General features: G+C 42.2%; 1 pseudogene; it reads right to left on the reverse strand.

Annotated features, from left to right (window-relative positions):
- Window positions 1–522: 522 nt before the first annotated feature.
- Window positions 523–19,011, reverse strand: LOC127196633 (60S ribosomal protein L34-like; annotated as a pseudogene).
- Window positions 19,012–27,806: the final 8,795 nt, after the last annotated feature.

Below are 27,806 nucleotides of genomic sequence, written 5' to 3' on the forward strand. Positions count from 1 at the left end.
GACAGGAGGACCTTGGGACTTGCTGGACCAGTGAGAGAGACCCCGTCTCAAATGCTAAACGAGGAGAGCTAATGAGAGAGATGCTCACCGTGGAGATGCTCACCCTCAGCCTCTGCCTCCACTCGTGCTCTTGGGCTCTGAAAGGTCCACACGAAGCAGACGCAGTTTGTAGAAGTTGTTTGTTCTTCAGAAAGAGAAAGATGATCCTCCTGCCTCAGTCTCTAGAGTGTTGGGATTACAGGTGTGCGCTCCTGTGGCCATCTTACTTTTAGTTTTCTGAGAGTCTTCATACAGTTTTACACAATGGCTGAATTACATTTTCACTAGTGATGGCCTGGTTCCCCTACCCCACATCCTCAGCCAACACTTAGCTTTTATCTAAAAATAAATTTAGTTTTTACTGGATATGTGCATGTGAGTGCAGGTGCCCGCAGTGTGTGCTCTTAACTACTGAGTTCTTTTGTTTTTTTTTTTTTTCCACAGCCCAAGCCTTGACTTTTATTATTTAAAGAAACTGCATATTTATTTTGCTTTCTAACTCTGTGCTTGTGCCTTCAACACTTTCAAAACGATTTTCTGCTCCTCAATAACGAAAGCCTGCTTGATCCTGTCACGGACACGCTTGGCACACATGGAACCTCCGTAGGCCCTGCTGACGTAGCTTCTCTGTCTTAGTCTCACAAGGACTTCAGGCCTCACAGCACGAATCCTTCACAGTCTGCCTGGGCACACACCGCATGCCGATTTAGGTGCTTTCCTAACCCTCTTGGTGTACAGGTAAACAATCGTGTTACCAGGGCTTCGAGACAATCTAGTTTTGTTAGAGGCTGTATTGTAGGGGAGCCTACGACGGTATGTCAACCGCTGGACCAGTCTGAGTGTCTCTAAGCCTCGTCTCCAGAAAAGCAACTGCTGAGTTCTTAAGCGCAAGTCCAGCTTTCATGCTTTTGAGATTAGATAGCTATCCTAACAGGTGTTAACGCGTGGTTCAACTTTCATTTCCTGATACTTACTGAATTGAACACTTTTTTCCATGTACCTATTAGCTGTTTGTATGTCTTTTTGAGGAATGTTTATTTGGGTCCTTTATTTTTATATCAGGCCATTTTCTTGTGGATGAGACACTGGAGTTCCTTACGTGTTAAGGATTTTAACTCCTAATCAGATGTGTGTGTTGTTTGCAAATATTCTTCCCTCATTATGCAAATTGTCTCTCTGTGGATTCCTTTGTGGTACAGAATCTTTTTGGTTTGAAGGAATCTCACCAAATGGAATTGTTAAGGAAATAAGTTTTCTTGCTGGGTTTGGCAGCTCAAACTTGTAATCTCAGCCCTCATGATGTTGAGGCAGGAGGATGCCATAAATTTAAGGCTAGGCAGGGCTATATAGTGAGCTCTAGGCCAGCTAGAGTTGTATGTCAAGTCTTTCTCAAAAACCCAGGGGGAGAAAAGATTTTTCTTGAAATACTTTTTTATTTACAAAAGAAGCCTAAGGCAGCACAAACAATTCTGTCACAGCATTTCTCCTACTAATGTTTTACACAACAAGGTATATAATTTATTAAAATTAAAGAATTCATTTTAGTATAGTACAACCAATTTCTGATGCAAATAAGTTGGGAATGGCAGGCTGTAAGTCAGACAAAATAAGCAAAATGATCCAAAGTCCATGTATCAGAGCTGTATGCAATCCTTATGGTGTTATTAGATTTTCCTGACTCTCTTACTATAATTATTGACTCTCAGTATGCAGAAAGAGTTCTTTTGCATATAGAAACTGCTGAATTTGTTCCTGATAATCCAGAATTAACTTTGCTGTTTATACATCTACAACAGGAAATCAGAAATAGAAACTATCCATTGTATATCACCCATATTCAGTCTCATACAGGTTTGCCAGGCCCACTGGCACAAGGAAATGAAGAAATTGACCAATTATTAATGGGAAATGTTAGAAGCCTCAAAATGTCATGAAAAACACCATGTCAACAGTAAAGGTTTAAAGAAAAAACTTTCTATCACTTGGCAACAAGCCAAAGAAATTATTTTAGAATGTCCTACTGGTTCTTTGTATTACCAAACTCCATTATCTGCCAGAAGTTACCCTAAGGTATGAAAAGAATTGAACTCTGGCAAATGGGTGTGTTTCATTTTGCAGAATTTGGAAAATGAAACTGTGTACACCATACCATTGATACATATTCAGGGTTTCAATGGGCAACTTCTTTCAATTCTGAAAAAGATGATTCTTTAATTGCACGTTTATTGGAAACAATAGCAATTATGGGGATACCTGCACAAATTAAGACTGATAATGCCCCCACATATGTATCCAGTGAGACAAAACAGTTCTTGACATATTATAATATAAAGTACATTTTTAGTATACCACACAATCCCACAGGACAAGAAGTTGTAGAAATATATAATCATACTTTAAAAGAGATACTTATTAAATGAAAAGGAAGAGCAAAGATCCCCAGGGACAGACTAAATAATGCTTTGTTAACTTTAAATTTCCTTAATGTTAATGAAAAAGGAGCAATAGCAGTGGAGAGACACAGTTACAGAAAAAAAACAAAAGCAAAAAGCCCCAACCAACCAGCCAACCAACCAACCACCCAACCAACCCAAACAAAAAAACTAAAAAACCAACCAAACAAACCACCCTGTGGGATTAGATCAACCTATATATTATAAGGATGTGTTGAAATTAGAATGGAAATCTGCAATAGTTTTGTGATGGGGATATGTTTTATTTACTTACTTATTTATTTATATGTTTCTACAGGGAATGAAAAAAATATGGCTACCATTAAAACTTATAAAGATTCAATTCAACCAGGGAAGACCTTCTAGCTGAGACATAAATGTCTCTGCATAGCCAATGAATCTTTTTGGCTACCTGGTCCTCATGACTTATTATTACATGCCATACTTTCATATAGCATGGATGGAGATTTATATTACAGTCCAACAGACTTATAAAGTTGATAGATGTCTTTCACCTGCTGAAACGTAGAGCAGAAAATCATCTTTAGCTGATTTTTGCACACTGCACATTCCATATATATGCTAATTCAGAAATGTACCTATAATATTACCTTTAAAATTTCAAAGCAAAAAGACCAGGCATTTTTTTATTGTTTGGGGGGGTAGGTTACAAGTCGTTGGTCATGGTCAGGGAGGATACAGAGTAAAAGAGGTTAGAATCAGGGATCTCTTTCTTCCCGCTGTTATTCTTTTTCTCCTATTTAGTGTTAGGGGGACAGAAGGGGAAGGGGATGAGAAAAGTATATATTTACACACACACACACACACACACACACACACACACACATATATGGGTATGGATATAGGGTGATAGGACAAAAGGTAGATTATTGAATCTACTAGTCTCAAATATTTTACATTAGTATGGATTATTGTATATTGATAAAATTTTATTTTTGTTCAACTCTTACTTAATGTATTGTATGTATGCAACTCATTTAAAAATGTAATGTAAAGTTCTAGTTTTATGAAAGCTACTATTGCAAACTATTTAGGATAATTAGAAATGCAAGTCAGGGCTGGAGAGATGGCTCAGAGGTTAAGGGCACTATCTGCTCCTCCAGAGGTCCTGATTTCAATTCCCAGCAACCACATGCTCGCTCATAACCATCTATAATGTGATCTGATGCCCTCTTCTGACCTGCAGGTGTACATGCAGGGAGAGCACAGTATACATAATAATAAATCTTAAAAAAAAAAAAAAAAGAAATGAAAGTTAGTAGTTAGTCACCCATAAGTAATCTTATTTGTGGTTTTGCTAGATAGTAGTTTAGTTAATTACATAAACAAGTTTTATATAGCCTCTTGTATATATTTTCAAAGTTAAGCAGATAGTAGATAGCAAGAAACAAGCAATGTTTGTCCATTTAGATATACTGAGATAGATGGTCTTCAAACACCTCAGAGATCTACAGAATATAGCATTTAAGATGTTTTAATAATAGAAGGCCTTTCTGAAAGAGAGGCACATCTGGCAATACCCCCAATCTACTTCACAGAAGATGATGGGCATTGAAAAACTTCTCTATAGAGTTTGCTTAAAATGTGGCAAAACTAGCCACTGAACAAAAAAAACCCCTATACTTTCCTTGATTGCTGACAGCAGGCTGTCCAAACTGGATAAGCAGAACACTGAAAAGTTGGCTGCCGGATTTGGACATGGGGGTCCCTGCACAAATTGATGCACCAACCTAGTGCAATGGATATAGAGACCCAAGACCCCCTGTTCAAATATAGCCAATGGTCAGCTGATTTTCCGTGTGTGTGTGTGTGTGTGTGTGTGTGTGTGTGTATGTACTTCTGCTGAACCTCCGACATGCACTCTGGTGCCCATGATTTGGTCACTGCCTCTTGGCAAGATGGCCTTGCCAACACACAGGGGAAGGGGATACAGGCTATCCTAATGAGACCTAATAGGCTGTGACCAGACTGTGGGGTAGGAGGGCCCCCCCATCAGGGGTCTAGGGGAGGGGAATAGGGCAGAAGGGGGGCAGGGAGGATGGGAACTAGAAGATAAGAGCATGCAGATAGCAATTGAGATGTTATGAAAATAAATCATCATTGATAAAAAAGAAGGTAGGCCAGTCCTTCAATATCACTGCTTCACAGAAAAGTCTGTCAGATATTCTGGGCCTGTAGGCTGAAGATTGGCTACCTCGATGACACGGAGGAACCTTGGGTGACGGACCAGGCAGCCAGCAACCCCTATTGTTTCTGTAGTTTTGGAAGTTGCTTGATCTGTACTCCTGTTTTCTCAGGTAATAGTATACTTCTCAGGTCTCTGATGGGGTTGAAGACTAGATAATATTCATTATCTTACAGTTTTTCTTGTTAAAGATTAAAGACATAAAAAGTTGTTTAGGATCCAAGAAAATGTTTTGGGGTCTAAAAAGATGTTTTTAGGTTGATAAATGCAAGTTAGGATAAGAAAGTGATTTAAGTAGAGAACATTAGAATACTTTCTTCAAGGCGCTAAATGCAAATGTACTGACATTGTGCATGTAGTTCTTACTTGATAGTTCTCATAATCGCTCTTATTGTATATAATTTATTTATGTTAGAGAAAATGCCATTTTTTGAATACAATGGCAAATATAGTGAGGATTTTGGTTTCTTAAAAAAAATCAACCCAGTTATGTTATGTGAATATGGTTTTCTTTTAATCCCAGGTATGGGATCTGGGACTGCTTCAGGTTGTCCACAGCAGCTGACTATAATGTGTCTTGTGCTCTGGCAGGGGTGTGATTTGTGCCAGCTGCAGATAGTTGAATTCTGAGAACTCTTGAGAGAGTATAAACGGGAGAGCCCTGAGAGGGCCTGCGTGGCCACTACTTCCCGTTACTGTCCCTGCTGCTGTTGGTCCGTCCTGCTGCTGTGTTTACTATTGCTAGTTTGCTGGTTTGCTGGACTGCTAGACATCCTGAAGATGAAGATTGGACTTGCCACAAGGAACTCTATGCCGATTCAGCAGGAAGTAGCCTTTAGAGGTCTGCTTCCTCTTTCCTCTCTAATATTTTTTCCTACCTAGTGTTGTGGGGTTGGAAGGGATTAGGGTGGCAAGTGTTAGAAAGGAAGTAGATATATTAGAACCCAAATAAAATAGCTAAGACAAAAACACCAACAAATTTCACTATTGACTTAACTCAGATCTCTCTAGTTTTCCCACTAATGCCCATTTTCTCTTTCAGGATCCAATATAGGACAGCAGCTGCAATTTAGCCACCATATCTCTTTAGTTTTTTCCATGCTGTGCCAGTTTCTTGGTCTTTCCTTGTTTGTCATGACCTCAATTCCTGAAGTTTATTGATCAGATATTCATATGATTTCCATTGATTTGGATTTGCCTCGTGTTTCCTTTTTATCTTGGAACTGTGGATTTGGGGAAAATATAGCAGAGGCAAAGCATCTCCATTGGATTATAGAAGGTACATAACCAGGTGGATTCATTACATTTATATTTACTAATCTGCCCTAGAGCCATTATTATTACTGGAATAGGATGAAGGGACAACAGTTTGTCTTTTTAGGACTTTAGTTTTCTAGGCTACAGGAGCTTCCTCCAGATTCAGTGGAGAAGGCTGAAAGTCACCTGGAAACCTGGGCTCTCAAGCTGGATGTGATGACTGGATGTCACGTTAGAATGTTTCCTTCACAAGGGAATATGTTCTATGAATAATGAGAAGTGAGAAGGTTTCTGATGACCAGAGGACCAGAAATAGATGAGGTTCTTCCCAAATGTTCTTTCTTGTCCTAGTCACAGGGTCAAAATACATTTCTCAGCTTTTTTTTGGATTTTTTTAAATTAATTTAGTCATATTACATCTCAATTGTTATCCCATCCCTTGTATCCTCCTATTCCTCCCTCCCTCCCATTTTCCCCTTATTTCCCTCCCCTATGACTGTGACTGAGGGGGACCTCCTCCCCCTTCATATGCTCATAGGGTATCAAGTCTTTTCTTGGTAGCCTGCTATCCTTCCTCTGAGTGTCACCAGGTCTCCCCATCCAGGGGACGTGGTCAAATATGAGACACCAGAGTTTGTGTGAAAGTCATACCCCACTCTCCACTCAACTGTGGAGAATGTCCTGTCCATTGGCTAGATCTGGGTAGGGTTTTTATTTAATTTAATTAATTAATTAATTTATTTATTTTTCTCAGCGTTTTTATATCTAAGTGTTGCCAGGAAATTGGTTTTCCTTTCTCTTCTTTTCCCCTTTCCTCCTCCTTCTCCTCTTCCTTCTTTTTTTAAGATAGGGTTTCTCTGTGTAGGCCTGGTTTCCCTGGAACTAACTCTGTAGACCAGGCTGGACTCAAACTCAAGAGATGCACCTGCCTCTGCCCCCTGAATGCAGGGATTAACAGCACGTGTCACCACTGCTGGGTGACACACCATTTTGATCCCAGGAAGCTAGAATGAGTTATTCCCATGCAACGGTATGCAGCAGGCTAACTTGGATCTCTGTGCTGAGAGAGATGGAGTATATCTTAGAAGGAGGCCAGTATTTAGGACAACTCAGAGAATGGTACAAAGCTAAGAAAGAAGTAAGCCTTCGTTATCATCAAGCACTGAGATGTAGGACTTGTGTAGTATACCAGCACAACTCGGCCAACCCTGACTAGTGAATGGTAGCCATTCCTGCAGAGTGATAATCCCTGGGTAACAACTGACCATAAACTTTTAAATATACCCACAAGGCTCTTCCCTTTCCAACCCCCTTTGTCATTCTCTCCTTTGTCTTCCTACCCTGTGTTCTTGGATAAGTAATGGAAGGTCGTAAGAAATCACATATTTTCCAAAGCCATGTAGGATGGAAATGTTTCTGTTGAGAGGGAGATACTTGCTGGAGGTGAAGCTGACAAGGTGGAAGGGAAACTACTCTGAAGAGGAGGCTTCCTCCCTCCCTGCCCACTCTCTTCCTTCCCGTCACAGCAAAGAAAGTCAATGGTGGCTTTATAACTTCAACACTAAGCTGATTTGATGGTGGTGGTTAGAATATACGTAAATATAGAATATGTTATATATAATATGTGTGTTTTTCATTTTTTGAGTAGTTTTCAGTTCATAGGAAAGCTGAATACAGTATGCCCATATCCCACAGGTTCTCAACCTGTGGGTCAGAACGTTACAGTTATAGTTATGAAATAGAAATGAAAATAATTTTATGCTTGGGGATCACCACAACACGAGGAAGAAAGTTGAGAACCACTGCTATATACCCTTTCCACACACACAGCATCTCCCACTATCAATGTGAAACAGCACTTGTACCGTTGATGAAGCTACATTGACGCGTCATTGTCACCTTAATTCTTGCTTTACAATAGGCTTCACTCTTCATGTTGAATGTGTTTTGACAAATGTGCACTGGCAGAACACATCCCTGAGCATCATATAGGGAAATTTCACTGCTCTAACCCTTTGCGCTCTGTCTATTCATCCTGCCTCCCTCCTGGTCTCTATAGTCTTGTCTTTTTTATGTCATATACTTGGAGTTATACTGTAATAAGTTTTCTAAATTGGCTTCTTTTACTAAGCAATGGGGTTTTAAGGGTCTTCTACCTCTTTTCATGACTTAGAATCACCTGGAGAAGTGTAGTGGAAGTTTTGGTTATGTTGTTATGCAAATATGTTTTTGTTTTGATCCCAAGTGTGGGATGTGAAACTGTCCTTAGTTTATCCACAGCTGATACCGACCTCAAGAAATCATGTGTGATCTTGGTTATCTGGAAACTGCCTCATGCAGGGGATATGGTCTTTGCCAGCTGGAAAACATCCTTGTGTGGACTCTGAGAGGGTATAAATAGGAGGAAAGAGAGGAGAGAGAGAGAGAGAGAGAGAGAGAGAGAGAGAGAGAGAGAGAGAGAGAGAGAGACAGAGAGACAGAGACAGAGAGAGAGAGACAGAGACAGAGAGACAGAGACAGAGACAGAGAGAGACAGAGACAGAGACAGAGAGACAGAGACAGAGACAGAGACAGAGACAGAGAGAGACAGAGAGGTCACGCTTAGAGAGAAATGCTCTGGAGCACACTTTGAGAAGGCTGCTGCTGCTGCTTTCTGGAATCCTGATGCTGAAGAGTGGAATCACTCCAAGGTACTGAGTCTAAAAAGCTCTGATTGGCCTGTCCCTACTAACCTTTCTTTCTCTCCTACCTAGGGTCTGTGGGTTGGAAGGGAGGTAGAGGCATTAAGGAACCCCAAATAAAGTAGGTGTAAAAAGATCAAAGCCGAGCAGCGCTGTGGAGGTCCAGTGGATCAGTGTCTTGCTTCAACAGTGTTTGGATGGAACAGGCCCAGGGACTCCCTCTTTGTTGGCCTCCAGCCACCTTAGGGTTTCTCCAGACATAGCCTCCGCCTTCGGGACGAGGGCCTAGCCGCCCTCCCTCAGCTCCTAGGACCAGCCAGCACTGTCTCTTTGCGGTTAGCTCCAGACTGTGGTTGGGGTCTGGGTGTTTCCAGGTTTGTTTGTTTGTTTATTTTTTGGTCTCTTATTCAAATAAAGAAGGAGGAGCTTGGCTGCCAAGGGGTGCAGTGTTGGTGGTTCTGTTTTGCCTGAGAAGTTTGGATGATGTAAGCCCTTACTCATTGCCTGTGTCCTTTCCCATAATGCGTTTGATTTTTATCATGTGCATGTCCAACTGTGCGTAGGCTTAATATGGCAAACGGGGGTTTTCCCATTGAAAGTTCACTCAGAAGACATGGCTTGGCTTACTGTGTATGCATCGAAAGCCAGTGGAGGCAGGACTGGTCACTCTATCATCGTACATAGAATCTGAATCAGTCAGTAGAAACTGTCCATGCTTCGTAGGAGGAGAAATGTGCACACAGCTCCATGAAGGTGAGGAGGCTCCTAGGCTGTTAACAGGTTGCTAAGTGCATTGTGCAGAGTATGTGTGCACAGTTTGTGCAAAGGAAGGCTGCTAATTGCATTAGCAGAAGGAAGGTGTGTTCACAGCGCAAACTAAGTGGAGTCCCAGGTTACCAAGCTATTCCCTACGCTTGCCTTCTCATACGTAGAGATAACTGTTAACCAACCAACACGGGTCTAGACCGGCAGCAAGAGAATACAACTGGTCTGACAGACATGATGAAGGTATGCTAAAGAGAGGGACAAAAGTGTCGCTTTACAATCAGACTATTAAAAGAATGGAGCCCGAGAAATGCAAAGTTTCCCAGGAGTCCCCAAGAGATGGAGGGAGACAGTAGTCAGAGGGGAACTTTGTCTCCCAGAAAGAGATCGACAACTTGTCAGACCACCTCAAAGGATGAGACTGAAGCCCAAGGAATGGCGGGCTAGTGGTGGGCAGGACCACATTTTGCCTGGCACTGCTTAGATGTGCATATTTTTGGCTCATTATTTAAATTCCAATTTCACACCAGAACTCCTGGATTAGAGGGAGGTCACTGTATCTCTTTGTCCCTTACCCCAATGTGGCTACACTGATAGGTTTCATTTTCCTATTAATCTGCACATTCTAATTGGCTTCTTGAGCATGTGTGGCTGAGCTGACATCTTGGGGTACAGTTCAGTAACAAGAGGGCATGTCCTGCTGCAGATCTGCCAGTGGCTGTTGTCCCCTGGGCTCCATGAAAGGCAAAGCCAATCATACCTAGCCCAAACACAGAAAGGGGGGCTTCTTAGTTGGAAAAGGAACCTCCCGGGATCTCACAGCTTACCACAATCTGAATGTGCAAGACACAAGGGGAAGGAAATAAGAGAACAGTCAGAAACAGACAGCACACATGTGGCAAGAAAAGAGAAGAGTCTGCTGTGTGGATAGCCTCATCGGTGAGTAGCTCCACTAGAGAGAAATAGGGCTGATGGTGGAGCTCTTCCCCCTTCCTCTCCTCTCTCTCCCCATCGCCTCCTCACTAGAAGATGCTACACCTGGTTTGAAGTAAATACTCATTAACTCATAGTTGTCTTAGAACTTCCCTATCCGTAACTTCTAAAAGTTGCTGGTTTAATAATTTACATTCTTCAATACATGGAATCATAAAAAGGGAACAAGCATACAACATGCGCTACACAGAAAAAAAGAAATAAGGGAAGAAGAAAAAGAGCAGACAAAGAGCCTTATCCAAGAAAAATGTCGACATTGAAATGCTAACCAGATTAAAAAGTAATGACTGAACTTACCATCAAGGCTTCAAAAAAAAAAAATTCACTCACAATACTGAGGGAAAATATGAGAATTAAAGAAAGGTTAGATGGAATTATAAGATGACAGAATTGATATAGCAGAGGGAAGGGAAGGTAGCTGGTACTGCAGATATAATAGTTCCCTAATCTTTTATATATAATAATAAATAATAATAATCATTATTATTGTTTTATGTACCCTAGACATGAAACAGCTTCGGCCACCAAGCCCACCACCAAGCAAAGATGAACAAAGGACTGTCTCAGATTGATATAAAACACTGCCACCAGCAAGGTTTGTCTTTGCTCATTGCCAGGGGTTGGTTCACTAATCTTTTAGGCATCAGAAGATTTATTTAGGGGACAGGAGATTTAGCTCAGTTGGTAAAGCACCTGCTTTGCATGTACAAGGTCCACAGTTTTATTTCTAGCACCATTAAAAAGAAAAAGATATACTTTAAGTCCAGTTGAAGCAGTTTACATGAAGGCATTTATAGTAGAAACTATTTCTATATAATTTACCATATATATGTATATATATGTGCATATGTGTATATATATATATTAGAAACTTTAACAGTCATTGATTGTTTGTCATGAAGGAATGAGTTGATAGGGCCATTTGGTAGATCTGGATAGGCTTTCTTATATTCCGATAGTCTGCTGAATAGTTGGTTGTAGGGTGGATTATCAAGGATGGTCTTGGCTGGCACTACTCAGTTAAGCCTACCTCACTCCTCCAGCCGCTAGCCATGTGTGCTAGACAGTTTTATGTCAACTTGATACAAGCTAAAGTCATCTCAGAAGAGGGAGCCTCAGTTAAAAAAATGCCTCCACACGGGAGTTGGGAGGAGGGGGGAGGGGCTGTGTGTTGCACACACCGAGGCTCCTGTCAAGAACAATGCATGCAGAGAACCAAGGCCCCTTTCTCAGACGTAGCCAATGACCTGCGGATTCCCCATAGAGGGAAGTGGGCACTGCTGCGGAACCTCTGACATGCAGTAGGGGGCCCAATGCTTGGTTTCTGCTCCTTGGTAGGATGGCCTAGTGGGCACACAGTGGAAGGGGATGCAGACTGCCCTGAGGATAGGCTGTTCCCAGAGGTCTAGGGGAGGGGAATAAGCAGAAAAGGGAGGAGGGTGGCAAAGGGAAGTTAAAAGGGAGGGAATAACAATCTAACAATCAGAAGGTAAAGTGAATAAATTATAATAAATAAAATATACACTTAAAAATGTGGATGGAGGAGGGGCTTGCTGCAGAGACTGATGCACCAACCAAGGACCATGCATGGTGAGGAACTAGACACTCAGCCCAGTTGTAGTACACAGGCAGCACAGTCTCCTTGTGGGTCCCACAACATGGGGAGTAGGGACTACTTCTGACATCCCACAATGTGGATCACTTCCGCCTGGCCTGGTGGACTTGTCAAACCACGGAGGAAGAGGATACAGATAGTGCAGATGAGACCTGATGAGCTGAAATCAGATATTAAGGGAGGACAGCCCCCCCTTGCGGAGGGCTAGGGGTGGGAAAGGCAGGGAATGATGGAGGGAGGAAGGGAGGGAGAGGGTATGACGGAGGGAGGGTGGAATTGGGAGGTAATGAGGGAGGGGACTACAATCAAGATGTAAAAAAAAAAAAAAAAAAAACAAAAACAAAAAAACTGCAGAACAAACAGGTAGCTTACATTCCTAATCCCAGTACATGGGACTAGCTCTGAGACAGGCTGAGACATGAATGTCTATGCATAGTCAATGCTTCTTATTGGTTACAGAATACATGTAACTTAGGAGTAGATGCCATTCTTTGTATGACATGAATGAAGATTTACAGGCGTGTTTCTTCTCATGCAAAGAGCAGAGAACTGGCCTTAATTGCTATATGCACCATGTACACCTCATACACTTATAATTTTAGGATGGTACAATGTTTGTGAGAAACTATATGTTTTCAGAGCAAAAGAGCCAGATTTTGAAGCTGGATCAGGCCTGACAGGTTTCATTCCTCTCAGCATGCTGGATACTGACATCCTGCATGTTCCAGCACCAAGTGCTTCAGTTGCTGTTCTCCTTCAGAACAGGACAGCTCCCAAGACAGCTTCGAGGAAAGCTTCTGTTCCCAATTGGTCCAGCATTTCAGACTGTCCCACACAGAACTTTTATTAAGCCTGGAAGTTCTCAACATTTAGAAACTGGGCCACAAGTGATACTCCTATCTTGTTTAATCATTTTCCCCAATTTTATTTGGGCCCATATAAAGGTATTATTCATCCCAAATCAGCTGGAAGAAACTTTAAGAGAATGACGCCCATATCCCTTAAAGGGAGTGGGGTAGGTTTTTGGATGATTTCTTGGACTTTAGGTGTTTATTTTCATTGTGAGTTGGTTATAAGTTACTATTGGTCTTTACCCAGATAGAAAATGAGGTTGGACTCAGGGATCTCTTTGTTCCTTTACCATCCTTTCTTGGGTTTGGAGATGGGAGATGAAAAGACAGAAGGAGGAATGTGGAGGTGCATGGGGAAGATATGAGAAAAAGTGGATTGTTGAGTCAATCCCTCAACTCAAGGCCTTAACTGTGCACACAAGGTTATTTTTAATTCATTGGTATAGAAATTTATATGTTGAGGCAAAATAGGTTAGTTTTGATACATTGGTTTAGAATTTAAATTTAAGATTATTCTTCACTCACATTATATATGCCTCTACTCTAATGTGAGGCGTTGCACCCGTACAACTCAAGTAGAATACAAGGTTTACCTCCAATAATTTGAAAATGCTACTGCAGGCTATTTGGGATAAGTAAATTAGACAAGTTAACCGTCAATTGCTCAAATCACGGTCATTTCAATCACTTGTCTGTTTATACCACAAGAATATACATCCTAGATGTAACAGATAGATATAATTCTATAGACAGATAAGGTAAAGTAGTTAAGGTCTTCAAAAACTTCAGCGTCCTACAGAAGATGGCATTTAAAGATGTTTATGTTGTTTTAATGATTCTTTGACAACAACACAGGTCAACTCCTGGAAACACCCAGCCTACCTCAAGGAGGATGATGAGCATCATCAAAGAACCTCCTTATGAAAATGGCTTCAAATGTGGCAAACAAGCCACTGGGAAAAATGTCCTCGTTTCTACCACAGACAGAATGCTGTCTAAAAAATGGGCAAGCTTGGATGCAGGCAGAGTTGATGGCCAAACTCTGCCAAGACAGGGTAAGAAAGTCCTCAACAGTTCCTGCCTCACAAATATGTCTGTCAGATATACTGGGCCAGAAGGCTGAAGAGGATGCTCCAATGTTTTAGAGACCTATGGGTGACTGTTCAGGCAGCAAACTGTCTCTGTCATTTTTTTCTCTTATTATTAAATTAGGAAGTTGCTAACCCATACTTCCTGTTTACTCAGGTGATTAATTTTACTCCTTCTCAAGTCTCTGATGGGGTTGAAGACCAAACAGTTGAGTGTCACAATTGAGCCAAGTTGGTTGGAGAGTGAGATGTCTTTAGGTCTAGATAGATGTTTTAAGTTGATAGAGACGAGGTAATGTTAGATACTGAGTTACATTAAGAATTTCATACTCACTGAGATAGGAAAATGTTTTCTTCAAGGTTGCCAAATACAAACAGCCAAAACACTATGAATGTAATTCCTGAACGTTCTGTGCTTCTTTTGCTGTATGTAGTTTGTTTTATGTAGGTGTAATAATATAGATGTATATGTAAAAAAATTAACAAAAAAAAAAAAAAAAAAAAAAAAGAAAAAGAAAAAGAAAAAGAAAACATCTCCGTAAGATCAGGTTATAGGCAAGCCTGAAGGGCATTTTCTTAATTAGTGACTGATAGGAGAGGGCCCAGGCCATTGTGGGTGGTGCCATTCCTGGGTTCTATAAGAAAACAGGCTGAGCAAGCCAGTAAGCAGCACCCCTCCATGGCCTCTCCATCAGCTCCTGCCTTCAGTTCCTGTCCTGTTTGAGTGCCTGCACTCACTGCTTTTGATGAACTGTTAAGTGGAACTCTAGTGAAATAAACCCTTTTCTCTCCCAACTTGCTTTTGGTCATGGTATTTCATCACAGCAGTAGTAATCCTAACGGAAACACCTGGTCATGGTTTTATTTGTTTGAGACAGGGTCTTTTTTTTGTAGTTTTGATCTTTGAAGCTGTCTTGGGAGCTGTCCTGTTCTGATGGAGAACAACAGACCAGGTTGGCCTTCAACTCATAGAGATCCTCCTGACACTACATCTTGAGCAGAAAGATGAAAAGCATGTGCCATCACACCTGGCCTCTTTTACTTAAATAAATAATTATGTATTATTTATTTTCTTTTTCTTTTTTTATTAATTTAAAAAACTTACATATACATTTATATTATTACACATATATATTATTTTAGTTTTCATATGAGTGAATAATTTTCCTGTAGGCATGTCTGTGCACCTTGTGCAAGCCTGGTGTCAGCAGAGGCCAGAAGAGGTGTCAACTGAAGTTACAGATAGTTTTGGGGTGCTGTGTGGGTGCTGGTAATCAAACCTAGGTCCTCTAGAAGAGTAGCCAGTGCTCTTAACCACCGAGCCATCTCTCTAGCCCTTTGGTCATGTTCTTGAAGCAAATGAAGTAATTGAGAGAGTAGAGGAATACTGTTAACATTTTATTATTTATCTATTTTTTAGTGAAAATTACTTTGTTACCTTGTGTGTTTGGGTGTTTTGCCCACATGTGTGTCTGTGCCCTATGTGCTCACAGGCTTCCTTGGTAGGTGGGAGGAGTTTCACAGTCCCAGGTCCAAGGAAAGTGACTGCAGAGAAAGGAAGAATCAGTGTCACCAGTGCAATCAATTGGCCACATTATAAAAGTCAGCACCAGACCACTATAGCAGAAACGATCTAATCTACAGAAGTTTGGTGGTAGAGAAAGTGAAGGGAAGGAAGTAAGAGAGAATAGAATTTGGAGAGAGATTAAAATGTTATTTTCTCATTGTGCGGGGACAAAAGAAGGCTCTCTTCATTTAGAAAGTAGCAAACAATAAATCTCTCTTAAACTTAACAAGATGAAGAAAGTGTATAAACAAAGCCCTTGCATATTTTGTTTGTTTGTTTGTTCTTGACATGGTTTCTCTGGCTGTTCTGTAACTTACTCTGTAGACTAGGCTGGTCTTGAACGTCGAGAGATCTGCCTGCCTCCCGAGTGCTGGGATTACAGGCACTCATCATCACACCCAATGTGGGATTTTTATTTTTTGAGAGCAAAGGAATAATAATAATAATAATAATAATAATAATAATAATAATAATAATAAATATTTAATAATAAATATTAAATAATAATAATAATAATAACAATAATTATTATTATTATTAATAGCCTTATGGAGACTCAAGGCCATCTGAGCATCTGTCCACTCTGTTGCCACTCCACAAATAAGCTTGGCAGCCCATGAGATAAGAGCTGCTTTTTCAGTGAGAACCCGCAGCCACAGCAAGATTTACACACTGAGAATTTAGCTATGGGCTGGAGAAACTGCCCAGCAGTTAAGAGTGCTTACTGCTCCTGCAGAGGACCCAGGTTCAGTTCCCAGCATGACTGCCTGTAACTCCATTTCCAGAGGATTCCAGCCCTCTTTGGGTTCCTACACACATGCAGTATGCCACTCATGCAGCTACATTAAAGAAAAAAAAAAAAAACCCAAAACTTAAAGTCGGTCATGTTTTCTATGTTCTATTTATTAAAGCCGGTAGCATAGAAAAAGATTCCCTCAGCAGGAATTCATGTTAGTGTCACAGGCACTACCTTTCCTGGTTGCATTTGTTTGCTAGTGTAATTTGGGCTATCTCTACCCCACTCTTGCAGCTGGCAACCACGACAGTGTAGAAAATGACAACCATGTGCTCTTGGGTGACTTGAGAACATAATGTCAACAAATGAAAACAAGCATTTTCTTAGTCACTGTCCAATCTCTAGCTGCAGCCTTCCAGTCACCGCCTGCCCCCTTTCTCCTATTCCCCCGCAGTCCTGCTTTCCCTCCCATTACTCTTCCCTCCTGTACTCTTTTTGCTACTGGGCGCTGTAGCTTTCATCATGGATCACCCAGTTTCCTGCGTTTACTTTATGTTTGACATTCAAACGTCCCTTTTTTGAGAGTGATGCGGAAGGCCATGATTATACCTGTCATGTGGATTCATGCTGCTAGCTAGGCATTGGCCAGCACAGTTTACATGTTTAAGTGCTTTTAATTAATTAATTAAGTCTAGCAACCTGTGATTTGGGAAATGATTATTAAGTGGTCAAATTTGATAAGTAAGGAGCGATCAAGTTGCTAATCCGAAGCCTTATAGTCAGTAGGGATGGAGCTGGGACACAAATACAAGACAAGGACTTTAAATGCTTTGTCCTTTCCTTATCATACGTTGTGCTTTACCAGTGGGTCTCAGCCCGTGAGCCGAGACCCCCTAGCATCACACATCAGATCTCCTGCGTATCAGATATTTGCATTACAATTCATAACAGTGGCAAAATTACAGTTATGAGGTAGCAACAAAATAATGTTATGGTTGGGAGGTCACCACAGCGTGAGGAACTGTATCAAAGGGCTGCAGCGTTAGGAAGGCTGAGAACCACTGCTTTAGGCCAACAGGGAGACCTTTCCTCTCCATACTGTTCACACTGACCTTGCATGTCTCAGTTGGCTAGGACGGTGCAGACCCTGAAGAGAAATGTGACCATTCTGCTCGGCTTCAGCCAATTCTAAGTTATACTTCTGGACCTGGAAGAAAAAGTCCAATTTCCCTGAAGCAGAAACTATAATAAATACTCAGAAATAAACTTACCAAGACATGCAGAAGCCTCATAAAAGGAAACATTTTTAAGTGGAAGTAAGAGGTACAAAGGAAGCCTTGCAGAAACGGAAAGGGGTATTTTGTTCCTGGACCTAAAGACTCAATTTCACGAAGATATAAATTTTGTAAATGAGTCTATAAATTTAATGTAACTTCAATGGAAATGCCAAAAGAGCTTTTAAAAACCAGACAAACTCCTTCCCCTTCCCAGTGTCTAGATGGGGAAAGAGATGTGGAAAAACAGCCAGAAAAAGTCTAAAGTTTGTAAAGCGCTCTTTTCTATAGGAGGGATGGTGCGCCATGCTGGGAGTGAACCCCTGCTCCACAAGGCACAGCTACATGACCACGAAAATCATTGTCTTAGTTGCTCTTTATTTTCTGTAATCTAGAATGAAATGGCTCAAAACCACCTTTCCCCCTTCACTTCTAAACTTTCAAGATTTTTTTCTTCTCGCATTTTCTTCTCACCTGCAGGTAGTGATCTGATCATAACACTCAAGATGGAGCGATGGCAAATGCTGAAGACGAACTTTGGCTACAAATTCAACCTGGCTCATTAAATTTGTCTTGATTACTTATTACAGATGAATTTCTATAAATGCCTCCTTAAATTTGCTTTGTGAAGTCAGAGGCCATATAATATTGAATAGCTGCAAGCTTAATTTAGTTTTTAAAAAACTATTTATTTAAAAATATTTCCCTTTGTTTTTATCTTACGTGTATGGGTGTTTTCCCTGCATACATATTTGTATACTAAGTGGATGAAGTACCTGTGAGAGCCAGAAGAGGGCATGAGAGCCTCTGGGACTGGAGTTAGAGATGCTGTGAACCTTGATATTGGTGCTCAGAATCCAACCAGTTTCCTCTGGAAGAGCGGCCAATGCTCTTAGCTGCTGAGCTATGTCTTCAGCTCCTGTAGTTGTTTTTAAAAGGAGTCTCAAATTTGACATATTTTATTTAAAAAATTTTAAAGAAAAAAAAAAACAAAAAACAAAAAATGAGAGAAGGAAATAAAAAGAATTAAAAAGTGGGAAAACTTCATTTATATTAGGCATATGGAAACAACTATTTTATAAAGTTCACTCACATGTTCATCCTCATAAGCAAGTACAATTGGAGTTACCCTACACAGGAGATAATGCTTATCCAGGAAGCTATAGACTATTAAATAAAAAGCCCAGTGCCAGGTGTGGGATACCGCCCTCATTGTTTGTCAGGGGTGCCTTGGAGAACCCCCAAAACAGTATAGGCTATTGCCGTTTTTTTCTTGGTTGTCCGCCAGAACTTGCTGGTAAAATCCTATTGCTGAAAACACAGCCTTTGCTCACAGGATATGGAGAAACCAAGCTGATGGTGACCGGGAAGCTTCCTCTCTGCTGACTTGCTTTCATCGTACCAGAAAGTACAATGCAGCCTGCTGTGGGTTGGAGATGAAAGTCATCAACAGTGCTACCCGGCTGTGATCCGTGTGAGCTACCATAACGGCCACCTTGGCGAGATGTGCCAAGTGCAACATGGCATGAACTTTATGTAACCAACCACTTTCTGATTGGATCTAAGGCCTGATCCAAAGGAGGAAGTGCATGCTGGCATTGTAAATCCTGGCCAAGAAGCCATTTCTAGGGAGCTCATAGAGCCCAGGGGGGGAATCTATTACTATTACTTTGCTAAATGCAAATAATATCAAACTGTTCTCTAAATTTTTATCTCTCTGCCCATAGAGTAGTACAGCTCTCAGACTTCATCAGTGAAGTGTCTTTGTTTAGTGGATGGTAGTTTGTTGCAGTTATTTTCATATAATTGTGTTGGTTTCTTTTAGTTTCTCTCTTCTTAACTCGGCTATCACATAAATGATTGAGACTCTTTTATATTTATAAATAAGGCTATACAACACAATCTTAAGCTGTTCAAGTCTGTTTTTAACCTTCTACGTTATCCTGACTCCATCTTTGTCAAAATCCCCAAGTTACTTTGCTTTTTAGTTCTTTCTTTGCTCCAGCTGAATCTTTTTCATCTCTCCTGCACCTCTGCCCGTGGCCGAATCCCTTGGCCGAATCCTCGACTCCCTCTTTTAACTTGTCCTCCCCTACCTGGCAGGAAATCCAGCCCTATTCTCTCCCCTGCTCAGCCATTGTTTGTAAGCTGCTTTCCTGGCATACAAGGGAATAATTGGGGAGCAAAGTTTACACATGAGGCAGGAGAGTCTCAGAACAAGGCTTGTAACTGGATATGGGGGATATAGAATTTAGCATTTGAATTACACAATAACCTTATGCCAACAGGAAGTTAAAGCAGAAACTGGCAACTTGTCAAACTGCAGAGAATAAGTGGTGTGCTTAGCCATAAGTGGAACTGTTATATCACGCTCCTACCTCAGGTTTCAGGGACTTTCCCAGCAGAGGGGGCAGAAAGATTATATGAGCCACATTGTGTGGGGCACAGCCTGGAAAGAACAGTATCCTGTGCACATGACAAGCCTGCTGCACCCATGAACTCCCAGCAGCTGTGGTTGCTTTCATATGACCTGCATAAGATCAAGCCAGTCAGCCTTGCAGCATGGAGGGGGCCATGCTCATAAACCTCCACCCCTAGCTGAGGAGCTATTGACAGCTCATGGTGCCTGGGGAGGGAGAGACAGTTTTCTTTAAGGGTATGGCCTCTTGCAGGTCAACGGTGCTACAGCTGGCCCCACATGCATACATGGGCAGCACAAATGAGACTCAGGTTATTTTGAGGCTGGGGATGGTTGGGGAGCGTGGATCTGGGAGAAGCTGGGTGTAATATCAAATTACATTGTACTCATGTATATAATTCTCAAAGGATTAGTAAAATTATTAATAGATTGTGTGTGTGTGTGTGTGTGTTTATCCTTGGATTTTGAGCAAGTTCTCCAAAGTCTTGGGAACTAACTCCACAGATGGCCAAATGCATAGGTATTCTCTGAAAGGCACCAAAGGAGCTATTGCTTCTAATGTACACCAAATAAAGGACAAACGACTGAACTCACCCATTACTGATGCATCTCTTGACCAAGTAGGTCTGACTTAATGTAGGAAGCCTAGGTTGTGGGAGAAATATAATTGATGATTAATTTGAAGCCCCATTCCAATTCTGTTTATAATATTACTTTTGTGAGTGAGTTCAGAACAAGTGCTTTCCACAGGTATAAGAAAAACTGACCGACATTGGGAGTGGAAGATGTGAATTGGACAGATACAGACAATAGTAAAATAAATAAGAGGTGTTTGTTCTATGGCTAATACATGCAAGACATTGTGATAACTTGTTTGTACAATATTTCTACCATCTGTCTGTCTGTCTGTCTGTCTGTCTGTCTGTCTATCTATTATCTACTTATGTATCTACCTGTCAATATATCTATGTTTATTTGTTATCTATATATAAATTGGCTCTCTCTCTCTCTCTCTCTCTCTCTCTCTCTCTCTCTCTCTCTCTCTCTCCTTCTCTCTCTCTCTCTCTGTGTGTATCTGTCATCTATGTCTGTGTACTTGGCTAGTTTTGTGAGTCAACTTTACATAAGCTACACTCATCAGCAGTTGTGGAAATGCACCCATAAGATACAGCTGTAAGGCATTTTTTCAATTAGTGATCAGTGGGGGAGGGCTCAGCCCATTGTGGGTGGTGCCATGCCTGGACTTTAGTCCTGGGTTCTATAAGAAAGCAGGTTGACCAAGCCAGTATGCAGCACCCCTCTATGGCCTCTGCATCAGCTCCTGCCTCTGGAATTCTGCCTGTTTGAGTTCCTGTCCTGACTTCCCTCAGTGATGAACAGCAACGTGGAAGTGTAAGCCAAATAAACCCTTTCCTTCCCACCTTGCTTGTTAATCGTTGTGTTTTGTCACAGCAATAGAAACATAACTAAGTCATAAGTGTGTGGGTGTGTGGCCTATCTACCTACCTTTATGTCTAAAATAACACTAAAAGCTGCTATTATTATCATCTCAATTTTATGAGAGAATTGAGTTGGAGGAAACAGCCACTTGCCAAAGTCATCCAGAGCTAGGAAGCAAACCTAAATGTGTCCAGTCTATTTATTTGTTTGCTTTGCTGAGACAGGATCCCTCTACCTCACCCTGGCTATCCTGGAATTCACAAGTAAACCAGCCTGGGTTTGAAGTTAAGTAGACCTGTCCCCTTCTGCCTTCCAGGTGCTGGGATTTAAGTCGTGCACCACCATGCCTGGCCTCCATCCTAAATCCCATTTTTTTTTTTTTTTTTTTTTACCTCCCTGAAGTGCTGAGTGGATTGTCCTGAACCAGGAGCTTTCCTAGTAGATCCAAGGGGAAAACGTAGCTATCCTAGGCCGTAGCATCAAGCATTATGGCTTCCAGTGACAGCTCTAAACTATGTTGCAAGTGAATGGCCAGAGACTTATAAGGGTTGTGGAAGAAAATACAGTGTGACTGTGGATCTGACTTCCCTGCTTCTCTTTGAGAGGGAAAGAAGCTAGATTTACATCCGCAGGCTCCCACCTGGCACTCCCACACATGCACAGCACCTGGTAGGGGAGTGGCGCGAAAGCAACTAAAAAGCACCGCTGCTAAGGGCGCTGTAGGGGCACTGTGAAACTCTTAGGCATGCGTGGTTCTCCAGTCTCCTCCCATTTGGTTCCCGGGGTCTCTGAGCAGAGCTGGGGGAACATATATACCTGCGTGCCAAGTGGACAGAGGTCAGATGCCACCGGATCGTAGCTGCCCCTTGCTCAGCTGTATGGTCCTGGGCAAATCACTCAGAATGCCCCAGCTTCAGCGCTCCTATCTGTGAAATGGGGTTGCACCATATCTATACTGATTTCATGGCCTCTTCAATGGGCTTATAGTAGAATTAGATGGATTGCTAGTTTAGGGGATTTGCTAACAAGAAAGACCTTTTGTGGTGGTGGTGGTGGTGGTGGTGGTGGTATGTATGTGTGTGTGTGTGTTTTGCATGCATGTGAGTGTGCTGGCCAGGTGTCTTCTTCTATCACTTTCCATCCTTTCTATTAGAGAAAGAATCGCACACTGGGCTGGCTGGCAAGGGAGTTCTGAGGGATTCACCTGTCTCCACCCCACAGTGCTGGGGTTGCAGCATACCTGCCTGGCTTTTTATGTGGGTGCTGAGGATTCGAACTTAGATTCTCATGCTTGTAGAGCAAGTGCCTTTATACAATGAGCTATCTCCCCAGCATCTTGGTGGTCTTAGGAGACAGCATCCCAACAGTGTGTACCAGATGTCCTCTCCTACATGTCCTCCATCTCTTCTGCACACACACACACACACACACACACACACACACACACACACACACACACACAGAGACAGACAGACAGACAGACAGACACACGTTCTCACCAACCCTTTCACCCACTCCACTGAGCCTCTGCTTGCCCATTGCTCAAACATGCCACTCTTCAACAAACGTCAGGGAACATTTGCAGCAGTTGAAAGCTCTGGCAGGACTAGTCCCCTTTTTGGTCCAATGTTGGTAGGATATTTGAGAATGAGTTCTGAAAGTCATTACTTTTCCCCCTAAATGGAGCTTTTCCTGGAAGCCCATAAAAATAGAAGAGATTAAATTTTTTTTTTTAACTAGGTTGATCAGGTTACACATATCCCCTGGCCTGATACATCACAAACAAGAAAATAATAAAAAACATTTATACCAAGTCATTTCGCCAGGAGTGTCCCCGACACATCATAAAGCATTAGGACCTGACAAGTGAGAGATTAAAATCGTCTGTGCCTATAAACTTGCTCTCACTCACAGCTGGTGCACTGGGGAAGGAGACAGCTTGAGGGGCACCGGGGAGTTGAAGGATGGGCCTTGAGAACTTCTGAGAATGCTTTCAGGACCCTAGGCTCGCTCTCTGACTGCCTGCACCAGACTTTCTTACCAAGAGAAATTCTAGTCTTCTTATGTTTACTCTGACTGACAGCAGAGAGTCCATCTGTAGCATGGTACTGAGGACGTCTGAAAGGCTAGGGAATTGCATTTCATCCAGAGCGCCCCCTGACATACAGTCATTGAGAAGGAAGGATGATGTTATTTATAAAAATGACAAAACTCCTTTGGAAGACTGAGAACATTTGTGAAACTGTTTCAGATGGCACTTGAAGTCCTTGGCTCTTACTAACAGTCCCTCTCCGGTGACTGAGCAGAGAGCCAGGGACAGAGAGGTGCTCTGTAGCCACTCACCCCAACACTGTGCATGCATTGTCATGGTGTTTGCCTCCGACTTGTCTTTACTGTTGTTAAGCTGGAGGGTAAATTCAGTGAGTGCCTGATAGAGTGTGCTTCAACCAGGGCCTTACCTTTATGTATTAGGCCTGTCTAGGCTCATGCTTTCACAGATGGAATTGTGCCTCAAATTATGTGATCTCTACTTGATATAGTCATAGATTTCTCATCAGAATCCCAAAGTCAAGTACAAAACAAAACAAAACAAAACAAAACAACAAAAAGCTGTTGATGGGAGTCTCGTTCACTACCACGCAGTCTGGCACCTCATTGCTGTGTTTGTGTTGTCTTCACAGTGGCACCATGGCTGCTCGTGGCTGCTCAGTTATCAGCGTGGAAAACCCAGAGTCACCTTTTATTGTCCTCTTTCTCCAACTCACACATTCAGTTTGCTGTGAAACCCGTGTTCAAAACACGCTTCAGAGTCCCCTGCGCTGTTCCATCGCCTCAGTTCCTGCCATTGCCACCTGTCACCTGCCTCTTTCTAAATGTCTGTTCTTCACAGATCCAAGCTCTTTGTCTACACCTATTAAGTCTTTGTTTCTTGAACCCACATTCTCAGCCACCTCCTCCTTCCTCTGTTTTAAGCAAACCCTAGATACCAAACCTCTCTATCTGCCACTATACTCTGTGTGTGTGTGCAGCTAGTGTGATATTATATAGGCACATTATACACACACATGTGCCTGTCATGGTTCGTATTCTCTCTGACCTTTGACCAGTTGTGAGTTTCTGTGTTAACCACCATTCACTTCACAAAGGAGCTCCTATGATGAGGTTTGAGAGCTGCATTAATCTACAGGCAGAGCAATTCCCATTCTGAGGGCAATTTGATAACATGTCCATTGGCAGAATAATAGAAGCAGGTTTACTCCTGAGGCCTATCTATGAGCTCCCGAGCCGTAGGCTCTTGGCTAGATTTCCAGTATCAGGGATGTGTTTCCTCATGAGTGCGCCTTAAATCCTATCTGAAAGTGGATTGTTATCTCCATGACACTGGTGCCATTGTTGCATTCGTGTGCATATCCTGCTTGCTTGTCATTATTGCGGTTCATAGGGTTCACAGCTGGGTAAGGCTGTTGATAGTTTTTCTCCCCCAGAAGACTGCATAGCATCTTCTGGTACTGTGACAGCTAAGCTAGCAGTGAGAAGCTTACCAGTCAGTACAAGTTTAAATTCTCTACATTCTGTGACCAATGTGTGTGGTGTTTTTAATAGTATGAGTTGCCATTTTGTTCTGGTGGGTAATCAAGAGCAATGGTTAACAGTTTTGAAGGTCTCTAGGATACCTGATCAGCCACTTGAGGGGATGTATCCAATCCCTTGCAACAGGCATCTGTGAGCATCATGTGGGCGCTGGGGATGGAGCCCAGGCCCTGAGAAAGAGCACCAAGGACTCTTAACCACTCATCGATCTTATCTCCCTAACCCCAAAGACAACTTATTAAATGGTGCGATTTTAAATTAGAAGAAAGATTTAACAGAAAATTGGAAGGAAGGCAGGGCCAATAATATTTTACTATATTATTTTTGCATGTGTATGTGTGATTGTGGTATGCATGTGTGTGCATATGTACATTTGCATGTGCATGATTATATGTGTGCATGTGTGAGAGTATAGTGACTGTTCCGGGCTAGTGGAAGGGGCAAGCAGAAGTTTAGTCAAAGGCTACAAAGTTTAAGTTATAATAAATGAAAGTTATAATAAGATCATGCATGTAGCACAGGACCGGCACTAAACAATACTGTATTGTGTTTTAAGATTTCTAAGTGAACAACTCTTATTTGTATTTACAGAAAGAAAATAAATAAATATGGCGGAAAGACCCCTTGGGATGGGAAGATATGTCTGTGGCATGGATTGTGATGGGAGTCTATACTTACCTCTGAACTCATCAAGTTGGATTCCTTAAGTAAGTACATCTTTTTTTTTTTTTTTTTGTATTAATTGCAACTCAACCAAGTCACAAGAAAATGATGTTATTTGCTTAGCTAAAGAAACATGTCTTCACGCCAGGGCACGGTGACGCATGCCTATAACCTCAGTTCTGTGCCCAGATTGCAAGACCCCTAAAAGGCCACTAGGACCACCAGGACTTGGTACTGATGCAGTACACACCGGGTCCTTTATTAAAGGCTCGAGCTTGGACCACAAGTCTTCCTGGCACGATAAGGATAGGAGAGTGGTACAGAGCTTCAAGGGCAATGAGTTTATAAAGGGAAAACCTGCAAGTGGGGGGAGTTTCTAAGCCTTGGTGTTTTGTAATTGGTTTGTGGGTCACAGGAATGTTGGTTTTTAGGCAGGTGGGTGGAGGCTAAATCATGAGGGGAAATTTTCTGCTCGGAGGAACTTTGGGTGCTGATAATATATAATGGCTCAGGTGTGAGTTTCTGGAGACTGCTGGCAGGTGCAGTTTATGGCAGTACATGGTCATTCCCAGAATGCAGGAAGAAGTAAGGGTCACCTAGGGGACAAGTTCTCACAGTGCCCCACAGACCACGGCACCTTGCACCTTGCACCTTTGGCCCTTGCACCAGCACCGAGGGAGGCAGAGGCAGGTGGATTTCTCTGAGTTTGAGGCCAGCATGGTCTACAGATAGAGTTCCAGGACAGCCAGGGCTACACAGAGAAACCCTGTTTCAAAAAATCAAATCAAAACAAAACAGCAACAAAAAGAAACGTGTCTTCTTTTGCAATATACTAAAGAGAATGCCTCCAGATTGCTGAGACATGTTTGTTTAAGCCTTGTTTTCACGTGAAAGAGTAGTTGGTGACTTATGTAGAGCATGTTGTGCTTGGCAGATGTCTGTCAGGTGTCTTGCTGGTGACCCATGCTATGTTACAAGGCACTCCCATCTTGAAACTCACTTCCTTTCTATTCTGTTCTCTGCTATCTTATTTTGGGTCCTTGTCATTTCTTACCTGACCGTTCTTCATTTGCAGTCTCATTGCTGAGGCTGTGTCTGTGGTGCAAACTTGTTCATCTCACACTCCTGTTTACTGCCCCTCTCCCCCAGAAATTCCCTATCACCCTTGAAATGAAGTGCAAGCCCACGGTGGTGGAGCACACATTTAATCCCAGCACCAAGGAGGCAGAGGCAGAGGTAGAGGCAGGAAAAATCTCTATGAGTTTGAGATCAGTCTGGTCTACAGAGAGAGAGAGTTCCAGGACAGCCAGGGCTACACAGACAAACCCTGTCTTGAAAAACCAATAAAACTAAATAAACAAAAATATAGTTCAAGCCAATTATAAGGCCATAGAGCCCTCCAAGGGCTGGCTCTTCCCTATCTCCTGCCTCCTCCCCTCCCACAGCTCCCCTCATGCTCTCCTTTCTTCTCCACATCCCTTGAGGCTCTCGGCACTTTCCTGCTTGTGGAGTTCTTTGCTCCATTGACTTTTGTCTGAACCCTTCCAATTTGCCAAGTCGCCCCCCCCCCCCCCCCGCAGACTTACTGCATCATTTCCAGCTCATATCTACCTTTAGCTTCTCCACGAGGCCAGGCTAAGCTTGGCTCCTCCTTAGTGTCCTCACTTAACAGCGCCTACCACTTTAAAAAACTTTTTTGTATTTTCCGCAATTGTAGCCCCTCCCTCTTCTCCTCCCAGTCCCACCCTCCCTCTCTCTTCCCCCATCCTCCCTCCCCTACTCCTAAGAAAGCACTTACTATTTTAAAATGCTGGCTTTATGCGTGTTTCCTACAACAGCTGATGTGGGCTTCTCATTGTTTGAGATGACCTCATGCATTAGCACGTCACGTGGTACAGCTGCCATGATGTTCATGAGAAGAACCTAAGTCTAGAGTCCAGACGCTTTGACTCCTTCAGACAGCATTCTAAGAAACTTCCTGAGCTCTGACCACTACAAGATGATATATATAAATCCTTCAAAGTGAACGGAACGAAGAGAAAGGCACGGCTGACTTGCTCCGTCTTACATGGAATAGCTTCTCAGTGCTTGTGGTGATTTGAAAGAAAATGATGCCCATAGGCTCACAGGGAGTGGCTCTATTAGCGGGGTGTGGCCTTCTTGGAGGA

The sequence above is a fragment of the Acomys russatus genome, chromosome 1, assembly GCF_903995435.1.
Source record: "Acomys russatus chromosome 1, mAcoRus1.1, whole genome shotgun sequence".
NCBI lineage: Eukaryota > Metazoa > Chordata > Mammalia > Rodentia > Muridae > Acomys > Acomys russatus.